Here is a 17,577-nt window from a genome sequence, read left to right on the forward strand (position 1 = left end):
TTAATTTGGCAAGCGCCTACGCCCCCATGCTCCCGAATTGTAGTCTTACTAGTTCTATTGTTTAATGCTCTCCACTATTCATATTATCACGCACTTGCTCTATCGTTATAAGGTGGAATAAATTACAGTAATTGTTGTGTCATGAATTTGCGCAGCTTATAACTATAAGTACCAACAACTGATAACCCTAACAATAAAATTGAATATAAAACATCATAAAAACACTCTTGCACAATGAAGCAACTTACGAGAGTGCGCAAGTAATCCCAATACAATCCGGATAGATTTCAACAGGCAAAACGCATTGATTGAATGGATTGCAAAATATAGTTTGTCTTTGGAGGATTGGAATGAGCCGTGTCAATAGATCCAATTATGCCATTGATCATATATTCTCAGCGAGGTCTCATAGTAACTGCTATTTACTCGCTTTTAAATCGTTTGGGTGAGAATTCAATTCGTATTTAAATAACTCGCTAAAACTATTCTTCTCACACCAAGTTCTAGGAAGTTCTAGGAGCTTGTTTGAGACTATATAAAGATCGCCTAAGCTTGCTCCATGTAAATCTCCTCAAGTAGATCACCATGCAGAAAAGCACTCTTAACATTTACCTCGTAAACTTACTAGCCTTGGGACGTTGCAAGAGAAAGAACAAGACAAATAAAATTCATCTTGGCAACAGGAGCGAAAGTCTTAGAATAGCCAATTCCTTCAACGTGTGAAAATCCCTTAGCCACAAGACGTGCCTTATGTTTGTCTACAGATCCATTTGCTCCATATTTGGTTCTATAGACCCACTTGCAACAGACCAACTTGTGTCCCTTTGGAAGAGGAACAAGATCCCAAGTATGATTCTTCATCAAAGAAGAATACTCTTATGTCATGGCAACTTCCCACTCAGGTTTTCCAACAACATCAGAAAATTGTTGTGGATCCTCTAAAATGGCATGACTTAAAAGGGAGATTCCTTCAGACTATGGTTTATTTGAGGCTAGATAACTAAAATAAGCTGCATCATAGCCAAATCTATCAGGATGCTTTCTCTTACGAAGACTCCTCAAGGAATTATCCAAAATAGATTGTCCCTGTATGGGTTTTGTTGGTATTGATGGAAGATTTTCTTCTAACTAAGGAACTTCAATAGAGTTTTCTTCTTCTGCCAAATCTATAAAAGCATCAAAATGATTATAACCATAATCAACAATTGAAGATGAGGTAGTCGAGGAAGAAGATGATCATGGACTGATATTTTCATCAAAATGAACATCTCTCGAAACAAAACTTCCTTAGAGTTAGGATCAAATAGTCGATAAGATTTCATGTCCTCACAGTAACCAACAAATATCAATTGCTAACTTTTCTTTTCCATGGATTTGTGTTTTTCATTTGGAATTAATGCCCAAGCAGGACTACCAAATACCCTGAAAGAAGATACATTAGGCTTCTCATGTGTCCAAGCTTCCACTGGAGTCATATTTTGAACTGCCTTATGAGGCATACTGTTTTGAATGTAATTAACATAATTAACTGCTTCAACCCAAAAAGTAGGTGCCAAGTTCTTGGAATGAATCATGCAATTAGCCATCTCCTTAAGTGTTCTATTCTTTCGTTCAACTACACCATTTTGCTGAGGGGTGTAGGGAACAAAATGTTGATGAAGAATGCCATGTTCTTTGCAAAAAAAATGAAATTCCTTGTTGACATATTCCCCCCCCATTATCTGTGCGTATCTTTTTAATGGAGCATGAAGATTGTTTCTCAACAAGAGCTTTAAATGTCTTGAAGGTTGCAAAGACTTCACTCTTATACTTGAGAAAATACACCCAAGAGTACCATGAAAAATAATCAATAAAAGTTAATGCATATTTGGCCCCTAAAAAGGAAGGAGTTGAAAATGGCATTAGATCACTATGCACCAACTCAAGAGGTGTTTTTTCCCTTGAGGTTTTCCCTTTAGGAAAGGGATCTTGGTGTTGTTTTCCAAGGGCACAACCTGCACACATGCCATTAATACATGAAACCTTAGGAGGACCTGAAACCAAATTTTTGAGTGTACATCTGCTGCAAATATCTATAATTGAGATGACCAAATCTTTCATACCAAAGCTTACTCAATGAATCAACATGAGCTATAAAAGAAGAAGCAGAGGAAGGCTCGAAGCAGAAAAACTTATATAATCTAGAGGCATGATTAGCTTGTCCAATAGCAACAACAACTACAGGATCATGTAGTTCTCTAATGACTACTTCATTTGGAGAAAACTCTACAGTTTTCCCATTACTAGAATGACAAATTTGATAAATGGACAATAAATTTGCAGAAATTTCAGGGACTAGGAGCACATTTTTAATGCACCCATGTTTCATTTGTATAGTGCATGATCCCAAGACTTCAAGTTGTGTAGAGTCACCAACTACAATTTTTGAGATGTTGCTATGAGATGTAGAGGGAAGCAGGTCTTGACAAGGAGTCATATGATGTGAAGCTCCTGAATCAAGTATCCCATTTTTTATACATTTACGTATGGCTTGGGTAGATAGAGCATGTCTCTTTCCTATTGAAATATTGTGCTTATTCATGGCCTCTTCTAAGGCATTCAACTTTATCCAACATCTTGCTTCAATATGCCCTTGTTTGCCATAAAAATTACAAATTTCATTTGTTTTGCTCTTCTTCTTTTCCTTTTTTTTGTTCATCTTTGAGGATGATTCTTCATTCTTAGAAACCGGAGGAGAAGACTTAGTATTTTACTAAGGCTTTGAGGGAGACTCATGGGCTTGTGCAAAAATTTTCTTTGGTTGAAACTGAGCTTTGGGCTTACGTTTGGAGTTATGAGCCACCAAAGCTTGATTTGAAGAGCTAGAGAGAACATTTGGTTGCTTGCGCTTAGATTTTTCTTGTATGAGATGATCACAAAATATCTCAACACTGGGCATTTGAAATTTATCACCAAGGGCATCCCTTAATGCATAGAAGGTAGATACAAAACCTTGAAAATGACCCTTTAATTTTGAAAAAAAAAAGAAAATAATGTAACATCTTTTTTCTCCTTGCCACATTCTTTTAATTGAGACAACAAAGACCTGAATTGAGCCAGATACTCCTCAATAGAGGCATGCTCATCAAGTACTATGGCTCCTAATTTAGTTTCTAATTCTAATGCATGAAACTCATTAATACCTCCAAATACAAAAGCTAGTTTTTCCCAACTTTCTTTGGGAATTTCACATTATTCAAGATGAAATAATAGGTTAGTTGAAACATGCAACCCAATCAGCCCCATCGCTTCATCTAGTTTGTTATTGTAGGAAAAAATTTCAACTTCTTTTGTAAAATTTGGTTGGTTTTCACTTAATGTTTACCACAAGCCCTTAGATTGTTGAAATTATTGAATTTTTCTTTTTCGAGTATGATAATTGTACGGAGTAAGTAATTCTATTATCCTTAACTCCACCATAATATCAAAACTCAAAATTTACAACTACTGCAGAATGCCAAAAAAAATTCCCAGACTTATTTTTATGCCAATATAAAGAATGCCAAGAAATGACAATAATATTGCCCCGATTCTCCATTTTACCCTACTCAATAATTTTTGCCCAATTCTTATATTACCTAGGGGAAAATAAATTCCAATAATTTTGAGGTTTTTTTAACCCAAAAAGTTTGACCAAAAAAAAATCCAAAGAATTTCAAAATAATTTTAATAAGGGCCAAAGAAAATTAAACCTTTTTAAAAAACATTTTACCCATATGCTTTCCTCCTTTAAAATTTGTGGGCAAACTTTCTCCTTTTTTGAAAGCCAAAACAACGCATTCATAAATTCTCTTCTCTAGTTATAAATACCCTTTCTCCTTTTTAAAAACAATCACGGGAAAAATTTAAAAACTAGCAAATTAATTATGGAAAATTCTGTCAAATATGAATGGAGCCTTTTAGAACATATGGTAAATTTGTATATTCATTGAACGAGGCCTAAACAACTTCCACACTCTTCTTCGGTGGCTTCAAGGACTGAACAACAAACTTAAAACCCCAACAAATCTAGATCAGCTCTGATACCATGAAAGAGTATTAAAATACCCAAGGATCAAACTGCAAAGCTAAACAATCCTTCTACCAAGAGATCACAAGATTAAGAATGAAGAGAAAACACAATTCATTGCTTGAGAAAATGAGCTATACATGAGCCTAATTTATAGGAACAATAGAGGCTTCTAAAGATAGCTAGAAGATAAGACTAGTGACTCAAAAGATAAGGATAAGACTGACAACGCAGTTGATTCACTGTGTAAGCTTACAAATTTAAATATTTATTGGAACTCTAACATGGAGTTTCAAGTTTCAATATTTATTGGAACTCTAACATGGAGCTTCGTACTCCTGCACAATGAGTTTTCTTTGCACATTAAGTGCAAGAATCCCTTCAATATCTTGCAATAGTGTCGCCTTATGGGAAATTTGTACACATGGGTAATATTATTCATTCATATTGAATAATAAAAAGTGCCACTAAGTCATTCAGGAAGCTCATTGTGCGGGAGTGCTCACTTCTCTGCACTCCCACACAATGAGATTCCTCCATTACTATATTGACGAAATATATATATATTTAGGCTGCCACTTGTATTTACTTGGAATCAACATGAATTTTGAAGAAACATTGTACATATATAATGTCGAGTGGTTTGGTAGCTTCCCTACCCATGATCAAACCCATTGCAGCAACACCATGCCCTTTTTTCTTTCCCAAAACCAAGTTCGAGGGGGGTGCCACTAGGGCAACGAACTATAGCGAATATAGAAAGAGAACCCTCCTAATCGTTATATTACTCGTTTGGAATAACCTTGAGGGCGAAGAATCTAGTGTCACTCAGGGTTATTTTATTTAGGTCAAGCACCCATTGAGTGCTTCTAGGGCTTGTCATTAAGTCAACAAGTCAATTGAGTCATTGTCATGTATGGAAGACCCTTTTGGGCATATTATATATTGTAAAGAAAATTTATGTAAATTCAAAAGTGTCAAATAGACCCTCTAAAACCTTGTCATCAAGCAAAGATCAATTCAACCTTCACGAGAATACAATTCGTCCTCTAAGCAACAATTCATCCTAGAAGAGAAGACTATATATTAGCGACCACAACCTCACTTGAAGGACACACACACACAAAAGTTCGATCAAGGAAGAGGAAAAGGCGTGAAGAAGAGGAGGATTAGAAGAAGAAAAGAAAAGAGAAATTTTGGATTGTATTTGGGATACTATCCTTCACAAGGGTGATATAATTAGGGCACCTATTGCAACAAATAAGACCAAATCGCAGAAGTCAAGTTAGGGCTTCAAGTGGCATACTTTTCTAGCGAAGTTACTTAGAAGAAAGGACCAACTCAATAAAAAAAGAAAAGAGGAAGAAATCACCATCTTCTCCACATGTACAAGAGTCAAGGTTTCTACAGAAGAAATTGTTGGGGGTCGAAGTTGCAAAATAAATTGTTGGGGTCAAAGTTGCAGAAGATTTTGGAGTCGAATTTTCTAGAAGGAAAACTAATCAAGTAGGAAGGATTGACTTGGTCCTAGAGGGGAATTTTACAAGGGTCGTAGGTCTTGGTATTCGTCATTTGAAGTTCTACAATAAGAGAATAATTCTTATGGGTTTTCCTCTCAAGAGGAGAGGTTTTGGTCTTGGATTATAGCCTATATCTTGTGTCCTCTTCTCTTTTTTATATTAATAGTTTGGTAGTTGTTTGATGATAATAACATAATAATAATCAAGTGAAAGAAGAAATGAATCAAGTTAAGTAAAAATACATCAAAAGTAGTTATCAAAGCAAGAGAAATCACCTAAATTAGATGCCCCTAGATTTCTCAACATGGTATCATAGCAAAGGTGACAAGACAAGAAGAGGAAACTTGAAGATCACATCATTGAAGAAGGATACATAATGACTGAGCAAACTTAGGAGCACCAAGGATAAGTACTCATCGCAAAAGATCACATCATCACAAGGAGAAGAAGACCTTAAGGACCCTACCTCCACTCAAACAAAGAAGGATTACATATTTGAAGCATCTTGAAGTCTCTGTATCTTACATTTCTACATCCCAAGGAAGCAAGAAAAATCATTTCCATCATCATCAAAGGAATCAAGGTGATCTCCCTCTCCTTGAAGAAAGGATCACATCTCAAGCATATTTGAAGAAAGACATCTTTAGAAGAAGTATTGTCATCTTCAAGGAAGAAAACATCATGAATCATCATCAAAATCAAGTAGGCATCAAGTTGAATATATCACCATCAAATGAGCATCTTCACTTGAAAAGTAAGTATATTTATATCTATGTCGGAATCTACTATCAAAATGACTTCATTCTGCATGGAAATCAACAAACTGGTTGGGTCATCAAATTTCCTTGTATGGAAGAAGAGGATAGATTTGATCCTCATAGATAATGAAGTTGTTGAATATGTAAAGGGCCCATCTTGAAACCATCTCAAGAACAATCTCAAGCATTATCAAAGTATATGAAAGGGGAAATAAGGGTTTAAAGAATCCTTATAGAATCAATTAAGGATTCACTTATTCCTTATGTAGAAAAGATGGATACTTCGGTAGAAATCTATAAAAAGTTGGTAGAACTATTTTTTGTAAGCATTGCAAGAGAATTTACATCTTTGAGAACCCTGTATGGATTATGAATACCTCCCTAGTTACGACGGGGTGTTGAAATATGTAACTAGGACCGGTCTTCATAATGACTTATGTAATCATGATTTTATGTAAAGAAGAAAAATAAATTTATTATTGGCATTCTTGATGCATGGGTTTCATGCTCAATGTTATTTTATTTAGGTCAAGCATCCATTGACTATTTCTAGGGCTTGTCAGTAAGTCAACAAGTCAATTGAGTCATTGTCATGTATGGAAGACCCTTTTGGGCATATTGTATATTGTAAAGAAAATTTATGTAAAGTCAAAAGTGTCAAATAGACCCTCCAAGACCTTGTCATCAATAAAAGATCAAGTCAACCTTCATGAGAAGACAAGTCATCCTCCAAGCAATAATTCAACCTAGAAGAGAAGCATATATATTAGAGACATCGACCTCACTTGAAGGACACACACACACACACACAAGTTCGATCAAGGAAGAGGAAAAGGTGCAAAGAAGAGGAGGATTAAAAAAAGAAAATAAAAGTGAAATTTTGGATTGTCCTTGGGTTATTATTCTTCACACGTGTGAGATAATTAGCGCACCTACTGCAGCAGCTAAGACCAAATTGCAGAAGTCAAGTTAGGGCTTCAAGTGGCATACTTCGCAAGATGAGTTTCTTAGAAGAAATGATCAAATCATTAGGGGAATTTTGAGGTCTAAAATGGGCCTCCTAAGGAACTTATAAAATAATAGTGGAAATAATGAAATAAGATTAGATTACATCATCAAATTTAGAGGGAAAAAAGGAAAAAAACTAATTTTTCAACTCGTATTTTCAACTTATCTCCCTATGGGTTTACTCAAATTTCGAGTAGCAACACTTGTTGGATGCATAATTTTATTCCTCATCCAAAGATTACCCACGTTTCATACTTTCGATGAACCCCGCTACATGAAAAATGAGAAATACATGAAAAAAGTGATCGCAATCACAATTTTTCATGTATTTCTCATTTTTCATGTAGAAGGGTCCATCGAAAGTATGCAACATGAGTACTTCTTGGATGAGGAATCAAATTTTTCATCCAACGAGTAATCCCGCTCAAAATTTAAGTAAAATCTTAGGGAGATAAGTTGAAAATACGAGTTGAAAAAGTAGTTTTATTATTTTATTACTTTTTAAAATTTTTACTTTTTTACTCTAAAAATGGTGAATCATCCCCCATGGTTGACATCATCATCTTGAATCCTATTGGTTCTTATAAATTTTATTTTAGTTGTACATTTTTCTTAGGAGGCCCATTTTAGACCTGAAAATTCCCCTAATGCAAGCGAAGAAGAAAAGAGGAAGAAATCACCATCTTCTCCACACGTGCAAGAGCTAGGGTTTCTGCAGAAGAAATTGTTGGGGGTCGAAGTTGCAGAAAAAACTACTAGGAGTCAAAGTTGCAAAAGAAATTGTTAGGGGTTCAAAGTTGTAGAAGAAACTGTTGGGGTCAAAATTGCAGAAGTTGTTGGGGTTGATGTTGCTAGAGAAGTTGTTAGAAGGAAATCACAGTAACGAGAAAGGATTGACTTGGTCTTCAAGGGGACTTTGATAAGGGTCTTAGGTCTTGGTATTTGTCATTTGAAGTTCTATAAGAGGAGAAGAATTCATGTGGGTCTTCCTCTCAAGAGGAGAGATTTTGGACCTATCTTATAACATATATTTTGTGTCCTCTTGTCTGTTTGATCTTCATAGTTTGGTAGTTGTTTGATGATAATAACTTGATAATAATCAAGTGAAAGAAGAAGTGAATCATGTTAAGTAAAAATACATCACAACAGTTATCAAAATAAGAAAAATCACCTAATCTAGTTGCCATATATTTCTCAACACCCCCCCACCCGCCGTAAAGGACCCGCAACCGCATCAGTTCTAGGATCGTTGAGCAAAGAAGTAGCATAATAGTGTCATTTTCAGTATCAAAGAACTCATCAACAAAATGGTGATTCACAAAATTGATTTTTTATTATTATTTTAAAATGAATTGTCAAGCGAGCCCGCGGCGCTTGTGGGGAATGATGGCAACCGCAGCAAACCTCTCCAGCCACGGGAATGGCTTCAACGACAATACAGTCTTTGGAGGCGGCGAGGCAGGGTCGACTACGGCCACAGCTCTTTACAGGGGCGGCCTCAAGAACATGACGCGAGATCTCATTGAATCCCCTCAAGCAGCAGCTTTGCTTGCAGGACAAAACTTATTAAAGGAGGATCTGTTGGTGAAGTCCGTGAAGCGGCAAGAGATCAGCGATCCGCGGACAATTTTGTTTTCTGGCCTTAGATCTCACCTAGGGGGAGGAAAACCTTTAGGTTCTGGCCTGATCTATGCAGGATCCGACAGCCTGCCGCCCATTCGGCTTACCTCCAAGCTGACGTCTCTTGTATGCAAGGTTTGGGATCTGCATGTTGCAGATCTGCCCCATCGCACAACTGCATGGATCATTCTTTGCAGTCTCAGGCCGGATCTACCCTCAGAAGTCGGACTGACCTATACAGGATCTGTCAGCCTAGGGAGAGTCGGGCTCACACCTCTACAGTCGATACATGAATGCAAAGATGAAGGGTTGCATGGGGCAGATCCGCCTATGTACACTCCTGCATGGCCCAAAACTTGTAGATCCAGGCCGGATCTCTCTAATACGCGCAAGAGTCAAGACCTCCAGGAGCTCAGGCAGCTGATCGGTGGTTCTATACACCGATCCAACAGAGGGTTTGCAGATCGCGAGGGTTTGCAGATCTACAACCACTCAGCGGCTCCGACTGTCTTCAGGGTTATTTCGATAGCTCCTCGCCCCCTGTGCCCCTCCGCTCAGGACTTTGGGGACGCCGGCTCTCATCCTCTCTATCCCCTGCGGCAATCGCAGGAAAAGAAGGCCCTGCTTAGCTCCAGCCGCCTGTTGCCTCAGATCTGCAGAGGCAAGCAGAATTCTGGACTCTCTGCCTCATTCCAGATCCTGATTAAGCTTATATCTGGCAAAACCCTGCTACAATGGGTGAGAGCGTCGGATCAAGTACAAGACCTCAAGCAGGCTCTGGAAATCAAGCTGGGGATACCCTCTGCAGCATAGCGACTTCTCCACGAAGGTAAACAACTCGAGGATCTTTACCCCCTATCTTTTTATAGCATACAGAGAAATACCTCCATTGCTCTTACCCTTCGTCTAAGAGGGTGCGCAGCAGGCCAGTCATCCTCAGCTAAGGCGTTTTCTTACAAGGACGCTATCCATGCGAGGCTACCTAAGAGATCAGCCCCACCTGCTCAAGCTCCCAAGCCTTTTCTGGTGGATAAAATGGAGGAAACCCCCTCCATAGAAATAATGCATCCTTCGCTGGATGAGCAAACCCAGCATTTTGCGGAACATGGCATTATTTGCAGGTTTAATGGGCTATGGCCATGCACAGCAGACCTCTACCAATGGATCCACTCTAACTGGACCAACAACTGCAAGGTACTGCTATGCTCAAAGGGATTTTTCATCGTAGTGTTTGCCTTCGATGAGGACTATCAAAAAGCCTTAACTGGTGGCCCATGGTTCTGGGGAGCAACTGGTTTATTCCTCACTCCTTGGTTCCCAAATTTCGATCCCTCTACAGCAGTTATCACCAAACTCCCCATCTGGGTCAGACTTCCAAACCTCCCAGCGAATCTATGGCACTTTGTGGTATTCCAAGGGATTGGCAACTCACTAGGCCGCCTTTTAGACATAGACATCTCTAGAGGGGAAAAGGGCTTATACACTTTTGCCAGGATTTGTGCAGAAATAGACATAAGCAAAGGCCTCCCGGACCAGATCAATCTCAAAATTGGAGATTTTCATTGGACCCAAATTTTGGACTACGAGAATACAGCCTTTCGTTGCCGCAACTGCCATCATACAGGTCACCTTCAGAGCTCTTGTCCCTCGATGCCAGCCCAAAAGAAGAAAGCCAATACTAAGCAGAAACCCAAAAGCTGGAAGCCTCATGATCCTCCTCCCATGGACAATGTTGGCTTCAGCTTTGACGAAGAGGAAGAAAATATGGAAGGTGTGGCAGCAGAGTCGAAACTGGATCCGTCCCCGGCAGGTCCAGTGGATTCGTCCGTCATACCAGCCTCACAGAAAAGGAACCATGAATCCTCCACCTCGGACTCAGACAAGGAGACCTCTCCGTCGGCTCATCTCAGTTTGCAAATCAGGCCAGCTCAGCAAAGTCCTCCTGAATGGGTCAAAGTTGGTAAAAAGAAAGGGAAAAAATGCAGAATAGTGGATTCTGCACATGTTGGGTAGAATCCTCTGTTCAGATCTTGCTCTTTTGTTCTTCCTGTTTCTTCTTGCTCAGCAATGATCTCTACTCTTTCTCTCGTAGGAGCCGAGGTGGACTACCAATCCTTTCCGGCTGCCTTTGTTCTTGCTTCTCTTGACTGTAATCTCGCATTGTACTATATGTTCTCTTAATAGATTTAGTTTCACTGAAAAAAAAAAAAAATAAAAAATGAATTGTCAAGCACTGACAAATACTAAAATTAAAATTCCCTCGACTAGGGGAATTATGTCCCATCAAAGCTCACTCAACCAATCAAAAATTAGAAAATTATTTCTGAAGTTACGGGAAAATAGAAATATTAAGCATTTTCTAGAAACTTTGGTTAAAATTGCAAAAACATAACAAAAAACATGCAAAGTCAACACACCTTGATTGTGAGGTGAATGTTATAGTCATTGGCGAGGTAGGCATTGATATTGTTTTTTTCCAAAGAAAAAATCATAATTTTATTAATGAGAACAAAATTACATTTTGTAGGTTCTCAAAGAGCATTCAATCATGAAAATACAAAATAAAAATAATAAAATAAACAACTTGTGTCTAAATGAAAATACCTAGTTTCCCGTTTCAATCATGCTCACAGAGAGAGACAAAATAAAAATAATAAAATAAACAACTCGTGTCTAAATGAAAATACCTAGTTTCCCATTTCTTCGTTTCTTATTTTCTACTTGCCACCATCCACCTTGATTAGGAGTGGTGGTTACAAGTGCCAGCTAGTTTTCTTAAAACAACCTTGGATTTTCCTTATCTGAATCTGAAATCTTATATACATGATGTCGTTTGTAACCTCTTGCCTCCTCTTCTATGTGAATCTTCCCTTTATGCAATGTTTGGACTAGATTTCCTACTACTTCAGGATTAACTCCTTGGTTTGCTACACTTTCTTATGGGTTCTAGGTTTCCTTAGTTATGGGAGTGCCCATTTCCTCGTCATCCTCTTCTTCTTCAGATTGTTGCTCTGTAAATTGCCATCCCTTCGGTTTCTTAATTGGTTTTTTTTTCCTTCTTAGATCTTTCTTTTCCATAGGACATGAGTTTTATAGGTGTCATGTTTTTCAACATATTCAACATCTAAATGTCATGTTTTCAAAATCTAAAAATGGGTCCAACACTTCTTGTTATGTGTTAGGAGAATGTGATCTGACAATCCTTTACTAAGGTAAAAGCAAAGATTTCTTCTTCAGTTCTTTGTATATCTTTCTTTATGTACTTCCCCAATATATTCCCAATTCCCTCTAGCACTTTATGATGGCAGAAATGAAGAGGTAGATTATGCAATCTAACCCATACTGTCATTCTAGATACCACCATTAAATTGGCATCAAAATCTGGGAACCATGGGGTGATAAAAGGTCTCGCAGTACCCCATAACCTTGGACCCTCTTGTAAGATATACTCTCTTGCCTCTAATGATTCAAATTTTATGATGAAGAAACCCCTAGAACATAGGTGAATATCACAATTTATTGTCCATGTCATGAAAATCCACTGAAATAGATCCACTAGTTTTGGCCATAAACCATTGAATATGCATATGACTGCCTAAGATTGGAAGATTGTACAAATATCATTTGTCTTTGATAGATCTACTCTCATTGTCGGGACTTGATTCAGTTGTTCAACAATATACGGACTAGGAATACTGAGAGTCTGATCAAGTTTGGCTAAGGCATCAGACTTCCCTTTGAGGGCATCTTTGAATGAAGTAACTCCATTGGCTTGCCCCTTATACGAAATAGATCCCTTAGGGTCACTGGATCTAGGAACCCCCCCCCCCACAACCTCATATTGAAGATGATGGAGGAATTTCGTTCAATGCCATAGTCGTGCAACAACAAATCATTTTGCATAGATCTGCTCACACAGATTAGGGTTTGCATCTTCATTATAATACATTTTATACTATAAATCTCCCTTTTCATATCTCACACCAAAAGGTTCATTCGAACCCCAATGAGGATTAATCTTCCATCTGGGGTTTGCGTAAAAATTTGGAAAAAAACCCATTTGCCCAAAATCGGTGCATGATTGATGAACTAATGGCTCTCTGTTGAATGTTCTACAGAGAAAACACATGATCTTCCCATTTTTTCTTGCTATCTTCATTAAATTTTGCCAAGAATCGCTTTAGAGGACCCGGATCTGGTCTTGTGCTATGTAATCCTTCTGTTAGAGTCGGTCTAGTAGTCCTCCATCAGCGATCAAAGCTCTTTGCATTTGCATAAGTAGGTGTCTCATCAGTGTCTTGCATTCCACTAGGCATGCCATAACCCTAATGGAGGAGCTGGTGTCTTTATTCCCCTCTTGGCACTGCTGGATCAAGTTGTTTCAGTCATTAAACTTTTTCAAGGTTACTTGTCTTGTCTTGAGGTCAAAATTTCTAGGTCTAGGGTTTAGGTCAAATTTGTCTTCAAGGTCATATCTCTGAAGGTCAATAAGTGCCCAGCAAGCCAGAGGGATGATTTTCAAAGTGTTTCTTCGAAAATTTCATCTTGTGCAGCTAATTTTCGCCTTGGATTTAAGAACCCTGTTTTTAAAGCCAAGGTCATTTCTCAAAATTTTGTAAAAATTGTAAAACTTCAAAAATTCTTTGAAAGGCAACACGCAACCCTGGCTCCCTTGCCAAGACCCCTCAGAAGCTATCCCTGCAAAAATTATCAAGGAAAAACATCAAATCAATCAATTTCAGGACAAAAGGAAACCAAAAAGACAACAACATTCAAAGTTTAAAAAGTGTCATGGAAAAACATTAGAAAGTGGGTTGTGACATGAAATTTATTCAAAGCCAGGCTATAAAGGCTCTATTTCGCTCCATCAAACTCCATTGTGCATCCAAGTGATAGAAAAATCAGTTACAAGAGCGTTTGAGTGAATTCGGTGGGTTTGGTAGGCGCGCGACCCGTTGAGACTGGCGCGCGACCCGTTGAAGGCGCGCGACCCGTCAGGGCACCTCCAGCAGTGTAAAAATTACACAGGCGCGACCCATTGAGGGCGCGCGACCCGTTGGGCAGTGCGCGCGACCCATCAGGGTTTCCTCCACAGAAAATTACCAGCAAGCTGCCAAGCGACCACAAATTGTTCAAGCTTGTCCGGTAGGCCTTCAATCATATAAATTATGGTTTGCTAAAGCTTGAGAAGATCATGATAATATTTTAAAAGCCTTCATTTGCAAGTAAAGACTCCATGTGCTTTTGCTTGAAAATATCAAAGTTGCCCAAATGCCCATCTATGTCACTATTCAGCTGAGTCTATCATCATTCATAGGGTTTTCATTATCATCTCAGTGTCTAATGAGTCATTTTACACCTTGTTCATGCTTCAGTTGCACCTAGGCAAGGTCATTTCCCTCTCCTAGGGTTTTGAAAGCTAATTTCTCTTGGACGGTCAAATCATCGGCAAAACTTGTATCCTGATGTTCATACACCTTCCCCTATCCTTAAATTACCTTATCAAACACTTCCCATCCCTTAGATCCGCCAAATTCCTCATTTTTGCACAAACCCTAGTTTTTAGCTACAACTTGGTAATTTTCTAGGTTTGGCCTGTGTTTTGCCCTTTTGGACCCCTTCCCCTCGCTCGATCTCTGCGATTCCACTTTCCCCTGCTTCCTAACATCCCTCCCCACTCCCAAAAATTTCCCCAAGAATTTAGAAGCCCCCTATCCCCTTCATTTCGCTTCATTTCCACGAAATTCCTTGCTTCACACATCGGGATCAGTCTCACTCAAAAGCCGTTTCAGAGCAATCAAAAATGAATTTTGGAAAACTGAGAGAGGTTTTTGTCCACAACAGGCCAAGGAAGAAAAACCTCCTTCACTTTTTGCACAGGTGTCATGGTTTTAGAGAAATGTCAAAATTACAATCGCCAGATCCAAGGAGGTTGGCCAAGGCACTAAAACGACGGAAAAGGCCCGATCCACTCCAAATTTTGGCCAAAGCCTCTTTGACTGAGCATGGAACTAAATAGCTCAGCCACAGCACAAATCCCAAGAAATTTTGAGCATTTTGGGTCAATTTTGGTTTTTTCAGGCAATTTACAGGTTTTGTCCATTAACGGGTTTCACCCCCCGCGCGACCCTTCATCTTGGCAACTCCATTTTGCAAAAACTCAGCATTTCCAGATTTTTCATGAGAAGTTACATATGCTCATCCATGGACAAGATATTTTATGAAGTTTTGGGCCTCCAGAAAGTCAAAAAACAAGCAAAAATTGACTTTCTGCCACATTTTTGAGACACAGAAAGCAGTCTTGGGAGATTGCAATTTTGGAGGGGCAAATGACCACCAAATTCAGAAATTCCAGTTGGGTTGGAAAGTAGACTCACAGACCTTTCTAACAAACCTACTCTTGCTCCATTTGGACACCTGGAAGTGTCCCAAAAGTGCCCTCAAAGGCGCACGACCCGTCAGGCAGAGGCGCGCGACCCGTCAGGGAAATTTCTCCAAATTTCAGTGTACAGCTCAGAAAAACGCAGTTTCACCCTGTTTGACTTTTTGGGGTGGATTATTATCCTCTTTGATGTAATTAATGTACTTTTATGACACTTTTACACTTATGTACCTCTTCTAGAAGATTCATTCATGAAAAAGGTGAAAATTAAATGAATGAATTGGTTTCCTAGCTTATAGAGGCAAGTTGTTTTCACTGCCTAGTTTGTAGTGCTTAGTTTAGAAGTGGTTGAAACAGCTCCTAGGATAGTGAGCTCGACCCCTAGAGGCAGGGAAAGATGTTAGATGATCTATATTATGTACTTTCTTGCTCATTTTCATGGTTGGACTCTTGAGGGAGAAGTTATCATTGTATTATTCACTGTATCCCTGCAATTTTTGGCTAAGGAAGACCAGGGTTTTGCAGTCCTTTTTGGGATTCTTGTGGTTACATGTATTGATGGTGTGTTTCTCTATGTACTTGTAAGTGTGTTATGTGAATCATTTCCTTTCTTTTCCTTCTGCACATTAAGCAAACGAAGTGTTAAAGTAAGAATTCATGACTGTCATGCTCTGCTTTTAAGTTTGTTTAATTTCAATGTTTTCTACTGTTTAAGGAGAATTCAAAGTTAATGTTTGCTCTCCTTAGCTCCTCACCTGTCATTCCTGACCATCCACCTCAATCAAAGGCATCAATACTGTCTCCTATCTCGCCCCAAAGAACCCCCTGCAGAAACTGTGTCCAATCCCCGCACCCAAAATTGCCATCTCCTCAATTTGCCACCAAAAACCCTAAAAACCCCAAATCAACCCTTTTGATCAGTTTACTAGCCTAAAATCAGTGTTACCCTATTGGTCTTCTCATCCATTGAAGATCTCACCGAGATAGACCGGAGAGAGCCCTCTCCCGCCCCGTAGGGCTAGCTACGAGGCGAAGTGGTTTGATGTTGCCTTGAGGTTTACCTTTTTCAGCCTGAGGTGAAATTTCAAGCGATAACTCCTTCCATATCAATTAATGTGTTGAACGGATCTACTGCATAAACCCCTTACACTACCATGTATATGGCCGCAACCCCATATTGTCCTATAGTAGATGTTGTATAACATAGCAAGTTCACCCATATTGTCCTTTTCACATTTTTTCTCGGTAAAGGCCCTCCCTGCATGTTAGAAATTGTAGCAACAAAGACTAAATTTGACTTGCGCCTTAGTCAAATTTAGTAATTCGATTTTCTACATCAATAGGATGGCTTGGATTGCAATTAAATTGTGTGACATGGCTTTTGTCTACTGGTTTACTCAATAAATTCGAGTTATAGACTAGAAGTAGAGTTGTGCATGTAGTTATTTCTAAAATTTAGCAATCTAGTTCAATTATTTTTAGTTTGTCTTAGTTACCTAATCTCAAGTTACTATTTGAGTCGGTTGAAGGTCAATTGAGCAGTAGATTTTTTTTTAACTCAGTGATCTCTTAGTTAAACTAGTCAATCAGCTAAAAATAGCCTAGACATGCATGGAATTTGAATTTCCTAGCAAGAGTGGATGAAAAGGGCACATTATAATTACCAATTGTATACTAGTTGAGTGTACAAGCTTAGCAGTTAATCAGGTGAATCATTCCTTGGGAATTGTGCGTAAATAGGAGAAAATTCATACTTTTTAGGAGCTGATTTCCTCCAGGATTGCGCAAGGAAATAGGAGAAAGTTGGGGTCTTGAATTGGCTAAATGTTGGCCAAAGAAGGAAAGTCAGTAGGAGAACATGTTTACAGTACAGGGTGTGTTTCAAGATTGAAGCGTGACATTGTAATACTTTCTCATTCGCATTTGATTAATGAAAAGAAGTGGAGGGGTTTTTCCCAGTTGGGTTCCCTTTTATTACCATTGTTGATTCGTAAACTTCTGTGGATATTCCACCTGACATTTCGTCGCAACAGATATGATACTATTATATTAAAAATCTAAGATTCTACACTATTATAGTTTCATTTAATTTCTAGATCTGTATATTTTACTATAATTAGTGCATGCATGAGAATATAAATTATGCAGAAAAGTAGAGAACGAATAAAACAAGCTCACACCCACATAAGACACAAGATGTGCTCTCTGGGAAATCCTTTCAAGAGAAAACCCAGCTGGAGG

The sequence above is a fragment of the Pinus tabuliformis genome, chromosome 2_1, assembly GCF_031772625.1.
Source record: "Pinus tabuliformis cultivar Carrire ecotype Pingquan chromosome 2_1, CPIR1, whole genome shotgun sequence".
Taxonomy (NCBI): Eukaryota; Viridiplantae; Streptophyta; class Pinopsida; order Pinales; family Pinaceae; genus Pinus; species Pinus tabuliformis.